Genomic DNA, 10401 nt, shown 5'->3' on the forward strand with positions numbered 1-10401 from the left:
TGTTGCCTTTGTCTTATACCCACTACAGATATAGAATCTTCCTATGTTTTATTTTTAAAAATATTATTCACACAAGTCTTGGAGAAATGCATAAGACATCTCTGTATGTTTCAGAAAGTTTTCTTATATTTAGTCTTATTACCTAGCTTTTTATCTGTTTTATTTTAATGGCTTACTTGGCTCTGCTTACAACATAGTTAAGGAGTTATATGTAGAATATAGGGCTTCCCTTGTGGCTATGTGGTAAAGAATCTGCCTGCAATGCAGGAGATGGAAGAGACGGGTATTCGATTCCTGAATTGGAAAGATTCCCTGGAGAAGGAGATGGCAATCTACTTAGAGTATTCCTGCCAAGAAAATTTTATAGACAGAGGAGCCTTGTGGGCTACAGTCTGTGAGGTCCCAAAGAGCTGGACGCAACTCACAAGTGAGCACTCACTCACTCACTCATGCAAAATATACTCTTAGTATAAATGGTGATACTGTAACATATTAGCATACTGTTTTACACACCTTTTGCTTCTCTAGTGCATTGACTGTTGTATAAAATTGTATGCATGTATTCACTCAACGAACATTTAAAGATGATCAAATATGCACCTACTAGAACTCTAGTTCTTGTCTCTTTAGGAAAAAAAAAAAAAAAGAACAGAAGTTTGCTTGTTATTTTGCAGGAAGACACATTTATGATTATTTGATAAAATTCCACTATGGATTTTGGGGTGCCCATTAAGTTACCAGGAACTCCCTGTTTATCTTCAGTGATATGTGAGTATTTCTGGGAAAAAAATGGATGCCTACTCTCAAAGTTGGGTAGATTTATCCCTCACCTTTGACATAGTAGACAGTGACATATTGTTACATCTTCCAGAAACGTGAGTTGGAATTCTGAGACAGCATTAAATTGGTTTGAAATGTAATTATCTTTGTCAGCAGACACAGTATACTCTACCTGTAGCAGCTCATCGGAAAGTTATTGTAAAATGTGTGGTCCTTCAGGGCTCTGTTCTTGTCCTTTTATTTTTATATTTATATGCGTTTCATAGCAGTATCATTAATAGATCTTGATTTGATTATCATATCTATGCCAGCATTATTCAGATTCACTAACTGGTTCTTGTAGAATCAACTCCTGTGATTTCCCAACTCTCTTTCTGCTTTATTAAGAAATGGAATTGAATGATAGGGATAGTTCCTTCAAAAGAATGTTCATAAAGAAGCATTCATATTGGCTTATTTAAGTTACTTTATAGATTTTTTCATACTTTGCACTTTTCATCAACTAGATTACATAGCTTCAATTGAAAAATTACATTAAAGGATACTAGGCTGCCCTTATTGGCAGTTTATTTATTTATTTTTATTTTGATGTGGCATAGGAATTTCACAAAAGGATTTTTCATTGTATTATTAACAAAAGATTTACATTGACTTCTTTACTCTGAAATTCTATAATTTTTGAACCAAATGCAGTGTTATGTAAATCCAGTGGGACCATCCAATTCTATCACATTATAATAGAATCACTAATAGAAATGTCCCTACAGCAAATTTTATCGTTCTCAAGGTTTGACGTAATTACAAATGTGTGATGGGGAATTTAATGTGTTTTTAGAAATAATCTCACAGTAAAATCCTGTGGTGGTTCTAGTTGGACTATAAGGTCAAACTTCAACTCTTAAGAATAATCTTAAAATCCTGAAGCCCCCTTTTCAGCTTTGTTTCGCAATTTTTTGTTTGATTTTTTTTTGTGTATAGATGTGTGAGTCTTTTGCATCCATCAAGTGGTTACTATCTCCAAATACAGGAGGACTGAGGTTCCCTGATTCTGAAGTATACATTAACCTTGCTTTTCTTCCCCATAAATTATGTTAAGTGAGTGCTTCTCTTTTAGTTTTATTTGAAGCCGCAAAGGCTGTACCTACGAGTCAGGTATTCCTTCCTTCTTGAATAAAGTGTTTCCCTATCTCTGCAGCACTTGCTAAGAGTCCATAAAATCAGTTCTAGATAATGTGATTCAGACTAAAAAAGGAGACTGAGGAGCCAAAAGAATTTTTCTTATTGCTATAGCAGAGGGAGTAAAAAGAATGAAAATACTAGCAAGACGGGCCTGGAGTTAATGATAGAGAACCCTCTAATCCTTGCATCTATTCATATCTCTTTTGAAAACAAGATAGCCAACTTTTAGCTGAGTAGGAGGTCGTGGCAACCCACTCCAGTATTCTTGCCTGGAGAATCCTGTGGACAGAAGGTCTTGATGGGCTTCACAGACCATGGGGTCACAAAGAGTCAGACACAACTGAATGACTAAGCACAGCACAAACACTTGAGATAAATATTATATTTTCTAGTGTATTTGTAGGTAGGTGTGACTTTTGATTAAGTTTAGGGCATTGTGGTGTCAGAAAATGAGTTGCATCTCTCATAGAATCTGTTCTTCAAGGTAGAGGCTGTTCTTCCATCTCTCTCTTCTCCATTCCGCTTTTTGGAATGCGCTTGGGGTAGTGAACCATCTTGGATTATAAGAGCCAAGGTTAAAACCTAACAAAGAGCAAAGCATGAAAGTCATGCTGCAATGAAACTCTAAACTGCCTTCACCAGTGTTGTGTTAGTAAGGAATTAGTTCCTAGATTAAATCACTCTTTTGTTGGGTTTTATAACTCACAGTTTAGTCATATATTCAGTAAAGTAACATAGTAAAGATTTTTCACTTTATCTTATGGGCAAGCATTTAATAGTTTTATGAAGTTATGAAGATGAAAGACAAAGACTAAGACTGGAAAATGGATTGGGGAAGAGGCAGAAGAAGACGGAAGATGAGAGTTTTTCAGAGGAATGAATTATTTGTGTGGTACAATGAACAATACAGTTTTACAAAAGGAATAAGCGGCATAGACGCCACTGTAGAAGCTTTCAAGAAGTAGAACTTGAGCAGGAATATAGAAGAAAAGAAGACACTTTTAGAAAAAGACTCTATTGTATGTGGTAGAGAAACAAGACAAAGAAGGAGGGCTTCAGAGTTGAGGAGTAATGGGAACTGAGGGAGGAGGATAAAATAAAGGCAGATAATGTTAAAGCTCTGAATGTCAGAATGAAATGGAATTCTACAGAAAATCCATGAGGAATCATCATGTAAATACTTGAGAGGACTGATGTATCTAGAGTAGTTTTATGAATATTGGTTTGATAATATTATACAATTATTGACTCCATTGCATGTGTGTGGGGGGTGGGGGGTAGCGTGCATTGACTACAGAAGAGTACCCAATACAATATGTTGGAATACTACAGCAAGATATAAGTCTTATACTGTGTAATTTGTACAAAAACTCAAACATTTCCTATTTAATATAAGCGATCTTGGACAAAATAAGAGTCACAAATTGCATACTGTATATGGAGTATTATCAGGGCAGGGAGAAGGCCCCACATCATCTTATGGTCCACACACTCATTATTGTTCATTTGCTTTCCGTGTCTTACTGCATGTTGCAGTTGATGAGTATTTCATTTAAGATGATCCATATATTTTCTGGGCTTCCCTTGAGGCTCAGATGGTTAAGAATCTGCCTGTAATGCGGGAGACCTGGGTTCAATCCCTGGGTTGGGAAGATTCACCTGTAGGAGGGCACCTTGCTTATTTAACTTACATGCAGAGTACATCATGTGAAATATTGGGCTGGATGAAGCACAAGCTGGAATCAAGATTGCAGGGAGAAATATCAATAACTTTAGATACACAGATGATACCACCCTTATGGCAGAGAGTTAAATCTCCAAAGATTACTAGAGAATTAAAAAAAAAATCCTGTATAGAAAGTTCATATTGAAGGCAATACTAATAGTACAAGAAGAAGTAAACTGTAAGAAAACTGCTGGGTTGACAGTTTTTTATGGTTAGTTCAGGTTTTTGTCTGCTATGTTATCAGATGAAAATAATGATAGTCGGTATATTTGATATGAATCTATCAGTAAATGTTAAATTAAGATGTTAAAAATGAGGGTTTTAATCATAAGTCTCACATATTGGTGGTCAATCATAAACACAAAGTGAGGAAGGATACATGCAAGAAGCCTGAGGACTCCGACTGGCTATTTTTGTAGCTTCTAGGTTTATTTTTTCTCTAAAATCAAGTTAATTTGTATAAATGGTGATGCAGGAACCCAGAATTAAATTGAAGACAGCAAGGGCTCTATGAAAAACTCATAGATCTTAGATATATTTTGAGTTTTATTCCTTCATGTTTATGTTCAAAATATTTCATCTGCCATAACCAGCAGTTTCCTAGACTGTAAACAATATTGTTTTAAAGCTTTACCATCCAGTTAGTCGATCTCTATTTGAAGCTCTTCTGTGATTTCAGTCTTGAGCTGTCGACTTTCTCTGGGTCCTCTCTTTGTGTTTTGGTTTGAGCATTTTGACAGAATCTTAAATAAAAAATATAGGAGAGTTTTAGTCCTTACTCTCCATAGTAACACCCGCGCCCATGCTTATGAAGCTTTATGATTTTCCAATTTCACATCTCCTACTTTGTACATTGATTTTTTTGTAATTACTTTTTTCAGTTGGTTAAGATATAGTAAGAATTGTGTATGTTCAAATACCCTAGTGAAAAGAGGCAGATGTAAGATGGGATTTTCTTTACAAAGGTAGGTATTTTTCAGAGATGTACATGATTTAAGTTCTTGGTATTGTCTTAGTCTGTTTGAACTGCTATAACAAAATACCATAGACTGCATGGTTTATAAACAACAGAAAATTTATTTCTCACAGTACTGGAGGCTGGGAAGTCCAAGATTAAGGCACTGGCAAATTGTCTGGTGATAGCTGCTTTTTGGTTCACAGATGGCTCTCTTGTTGCAGAAGGGGCAAGAGAACTCTCTAGGGTCATTTTTATCAGGATACTAAAAGGCTCCACCCTCATAACCTATTAATACCTCCCAAAGGCCCACCTCCTAATACCATCCCATTGGATGTTAGGATTTCAACATATTAACTGGGGGAGGGAGGTCCACATTTAGTTTATAGCAACTATACTTGGTTTGCTCACTACATTTTGTTATGCAAAGAATTAAATTACATTCTATATCCCTTATGGCCATGATACCATTCAATTATCTACCTTTTCCTGCCTCATTAGACACTGGAATTATAAGCAGAAGAAACAGTTAAATTATGACTCTTTTCATGTGTTTATATTTTGTTGATAATTCTTTGTGAAATCTATTACACAATATTTTAGAGGAATGTGCAATACTAACCTTTATATCAGTAATCAGATCAAATGAAAAAATTGGATTCTATGTTTATTTTAAATTAAATAAAATGTCTAGTGGCATTTACTTTATAATGTGCAAAAGGCAATCTGGTCATGATTTGAGGTGTATAAGCTCTTCTATGATGGGAGACTGGAGTACCATTCCAAGGTGAAAGCCCATGTTCAACTTCATATTTGGGAAATTCATTTGCTTCTTATAAACCAGCCTATCTACAATTAAAAAAATATGTCACAGGGAACCAAAGGTAGCCTGTGCTTGATTTTTAGTGTATTATTAAAGAATATGTTGCAACATCAAATTAAAACAAAGTTCCACTGGAAGAGACCACTGGAGGGGCAATTAGCATCTGACCTATGTGGTTTGGAAAAGCAGTCACGAAACAAAAGAAACAAGAAAAGAAAACTAGTCATTGTGCTTTCTTTTCTCAATCTTTGTCTCTGACTTAAATGTTTACTTGTCAGCCATTGTTTTGTCTTTATGACTGTATTATGAAGGCCTTTCTTAAAAAGATTACATACACATGTATGTGTGCGTGTGTGTGTGTGTGTGACCAAAATAAGCATTTTCCTTCCCGCTGCCTGGAAAGATCATACTCAATCATTAGTATTTACATAGCACTTGCTTCCATCGAATTCTAAGAGCAGAGGGATTCTCTTTTAAAGTCATTGGTGAGACAGTTTGTTTTTTCCATGAACATACTGAAATTATGCACTGGGCAAATTAGTGAATTTTACCAAATATGTCTCAAGGATAAATATAGCAATTTTCACAGTGAATGTTTTCCATCTCTCAGGAAATCTGTTTGTCATAAAATGACAAGATTTTTTGGAGGGTTGGGGGAATGGGGCGATTGCCTTTGCAAACTGATTTTGAATTTCATTAAATAACAAGGCAAACCTGAAAAATATTTTATATTTAATGGAAGTACTTAAGCATGATCTTTTGGTGGAAAGCAAATGGAAAGAATTTTTAGCGCATCTACTAAAGAAACAGATTTTCCTTTACTGCTCCAGGGTGATCACTATAAACCATAACTTTAAAATTTTAAATTATGAAAAATATCTCATCTTGGGAATTCACATGAATTTATACCAATAAACTAGTTTTGTGATCTTGTAAGTGAGAATTAGTGTGCTTTTATAAGACAATAATTTTGCTATTTTTCTGTGCAGTAATGCCAAAATAATCAGGTTTAAAATATGATGACTTACAGTGAAAATTACATAAAATATTTCATATTTGTATCTCTACTGCCATATTTTTGGAAGAATGAAGTGAATGAAATACTAGATGGAGAAATAGCTAACGTTTTATGCCCTCTCAAGCATATAAATAATAAAATATCCAAAGTTTACAGATGACCTAAATTCTGTGTTTCACCAGTAACTCTCTGAAAGACACAGGTCTTCCATCCAGTTAATAAAGCTATAGTGAAAGTTAACTTTGAGAAAGCTACTGTGCTAATTATGTATTAATACTACAGGGATGTGAGTGAAGAAACACTCAAAAAAGGAAACCGTTACAGAGTTTTCATAATTATTTCACTAGGAAATGTTCTTCCTGGTGGCTATTTAAAAAAAGCAACAAAACAATGTTGAAATGTCTTATAAATTGTACCTCAAATCAAAAGGTGGCAAAGTTTTCATTTTCTTTCCATCTCTCTTTCCTCTATGAATTCCTTCTATTTTGAGCAATCTTTCCAAGGAGGCTTAAACAATTAAATGCTCTTGAAGCAACCTGTTAGCTTTTCTTTTTGTCCATTTTTCCTACTTATGTGGCATCTGGCTTCCTGGCACCTTCTAGTGTTGCTGTTTTTGTTCATACCAAAGCTATGTGGATTTTAATGTAGTTAGTTATTTAAGTTTTGACATCATAGTCAATTCATGTTTTAAGCCAGTCTCTGGTTAGAATGTCTATTTAAGACACAATTCTTAATATAGAAAGGAAAGGGCAAGAAAAGACCAGGATTTTTTTTTCTTATGAAATTGCAATGCTGTCAATTAGAAATTGAATTATATATGGCACTCCTATCATAACCATATATAACAGAGGTTTGATTGACCAGAAAGTTTTTATAGATTGATATGATTTGTCGTCAGTTTTTCACAAAGATTCTGGCTGACAGCTTAACAAAAGGGATGTAACACCACCTAAAGTAAAGAGCAGTCATGATAGCAATCATTTTGTACATTAAATTATGTATTTTCTTTTACTAATCTATAACCAATGTTTATTTCCTAGTATGCTACCCATATAAATGTAATTGATAATGATCAACAAAATTCCACTGTCATTTTAATAATGTATATGCTAATTCCTTATTATTTTCCTAGCAATTGGCAGAATTTTGCTCTTTGCACCAGGAGGATGTTTGAGATTCTGCATAACCCAGGTTTATTTTCTATGTATTGCAAAATGCGGGATGTTCCCTTTAATAACCTGAAATTTTAATAAGGGTCTAAGAAAGAGTTGGAAAAAAATCAGTGAACTTGTATTTAAATTAGGTCTTTGAGAGCTTGGAGATTCTAACTTGGTGAACTCTAATTAAATCCCTTAAGGCCACTGGGTCTGCCTCCCTAGTTCTTGATGGTGAAAGTAAGGTCTTCAAAAAGAGTCCCTTGGCAGTATACAAGTGGAGGGGAAAAATCCTACAGCCCTTCACTGTAGGATTTGTAAAATTCTAGTATTTTACAAAGCTAGAATTCCAGAAGGAGTACCAGGCAAGGGGAACTACAGAGGCTGAAACCTGAGAACTAGGAAAGCTGGAAAGTAGAGGAAAAAGAATTTGGAAAGAGCAGTAATTCAAGAACATCATTCACAGAGACGGCAGTGTAGATGTGAAGCAAGACAAAGGAGCAAATGAGATACACATGTGCTGGTAACAACGGAGCAAATCTTAGCTGGCACATTTTGCAATTAACATTTCCAGGAAGAAATGCTCAAATACAAAATTGTCATTTTTTCAGTTCTGACATTAGAGTGTTTTTTTTTTCCCCCCTCAGGGCACATTTTCCATATAAATATCTAAGCTTCCCCCCACCCCCCACAACTAGATTTTGGTTGTGTGGGTGAGTTTATCTGTGATTGTGAGAGCAAAATAGGTATATTGGGTCTTCTTAAGGCCAAGAGGAAATAAATAATAGGCGATCAAAATATGTGGAACTTAAACTAGTCTGTATTCTCAGTAGCTTTGCCTGTTCAGTAATGTAGAGGACATGAAGTAAATAAACCATTGAGTGAATGCTTCTTTATTTTGTCAGTGTGATAGAGGCTGGAGGTAGGGAGATTTTTGTACTTTCTCTTCACATTTAAGATATATTCAAAAGTAATATTTATTAATAGTATTCATATTTAATCTCCTTAACCCATTGTGCACTAAACACTCCATATTGCCTCTTAAAAAACAGAATTGTCAGCCTCGCAGAGAGCTTTTTTTTTCTTTTCTTTTTTTACCCTAATCATTCATTTCCTACCAAAATATCCAGTTTGGCTGCCAAAGGGTGTGTCAGTCCTTGCCATAGATACCTGTGTTGTGTTCCTTTTTTACTTTTTGGCATTTACACTTCCTTTTACTAGATTGTATTTTGGTAGATTAAGACCAGAATCTGCCAGTAGTATCAAATACCCACAAAGTTTCCTTCCCCAGTGGGTTCCTGTGAAGATGGACAGAGAGCTAATTGAAAAGGAGAGGCGCACCGTTGGGTTCTCATTAGTCTATTTCAGTGCCCTGGTCACGTGCACTAGTGTATTCTTTCATATGTGATTGATATGTGATGTTCTGGCAGCCCCCATCCTGACCAGATGCGCTACAAAGTAGGAATAACATAGGAAAACTTAGAATTTATACTTTTGTAGTTTGCTCTGCTTTTTATTTCAAAAAGGCTTTTAAAGTCCTATGAATGCTATTTAGATCACTTATATGTCGAGATGGAAATACTGATTCTTGATGCTTTGAATAAACCCCTAACCCCAAAGGCATATTGAGCTACTGGGTGCTAGCTTTGTTCTTGAATACAAGTTCCAAAAAGTTTTATTTACTTTTTGAACTCTTTGCTAAGATGAAAGTGCCATAGTGCTTTTGTGGTCTGCCACTTAAGTGGCTTCATCTTTTCTTGAGGGAGAAATGAAAGTAACAAGCAAAATATAGAGGAGGTTTTAGTTTTTCCTCTGATCAAAAGGGTCATTTATTGATCTGGTGCTTGAAAGGAAAAGATCTGTTTGGGGGAATGTCATTGTACTATCTAGAGTCTGAACTCTTCTTATTATCTATTAGAGCACGATAAGTCTACAATTTTCTTTTTGCTGAAGCAAAACTCATAATTAAAATAAGAGCTCCATCACCATTATGACCATATGACTGTTGTAGTAAACTTGCAAAGCTGAAAATAAACATCCATGCTAATTGAAATGCTGATATTTTAATTAGCCTTAAATGTAGATGATTTCTTCCAAGTGATAGTTCACACTATAATGTTTTCGTGGTTTCCTCTCTTACCCAAAAGAGGAAATTAGGAAGCATTGTCCTTTGAAATTAAATATGATACTTTCTTTTCTCCCTCCTCACTTTTCAGACCTCACAAATTAGCTTGAATAAACTACTGAAGGATTGTCCAGTGACTGGAAGAATACACTTAAAGTAGAAATTGCAGTCTCATTTCAACTGTAGACCTACTACATCAAATTGAACAAGGTAGTAAATCCTTCCCACATTTATTTTCTTCTTGGAAAATTCCAATATGGACAATAAGGAACTAGAGTTTAATATGGGCTTCCCTAGAGTTTAATATATATTGAGAAATTGAGGTATATAGGGCATTATACAAAAAAGACATTTGACCCCTTCTAAGAATCAAGCCTAAAGATTGTTGGACGTATGTAATATATATCTAGATAGATAGATAGAGGTATATATGTGTATGTGTTATAGGTATAAATCATTGTAGTAAGTGATGGACTTGGATATATTAATATCATATAAACATTAAATACATGTAGTTGTGCTGATACAACTTTCCCAAACTTTGTTCATTGGGATACCAGTGTTTTATAAGATGTCATATTCTTTGGTGGGGGGGAAGGGGATCCCTGTTGAAATAAATGTAGACTTTGTTTTTATATTTA

Source organism: Cervus elaphus, chromosome 9 (assembly GCF_910594005.1).
Source record: "Cervus elaphus chromosome 9, mCerEla1.1, whole genome shotgun sequence".
Classification (NCBI taxonomy): Eukaryota; Metazoa; Chordata; class Mammalia; order Artiodactyla; family Cervidae; genus Cervus; species Cervus elaphus.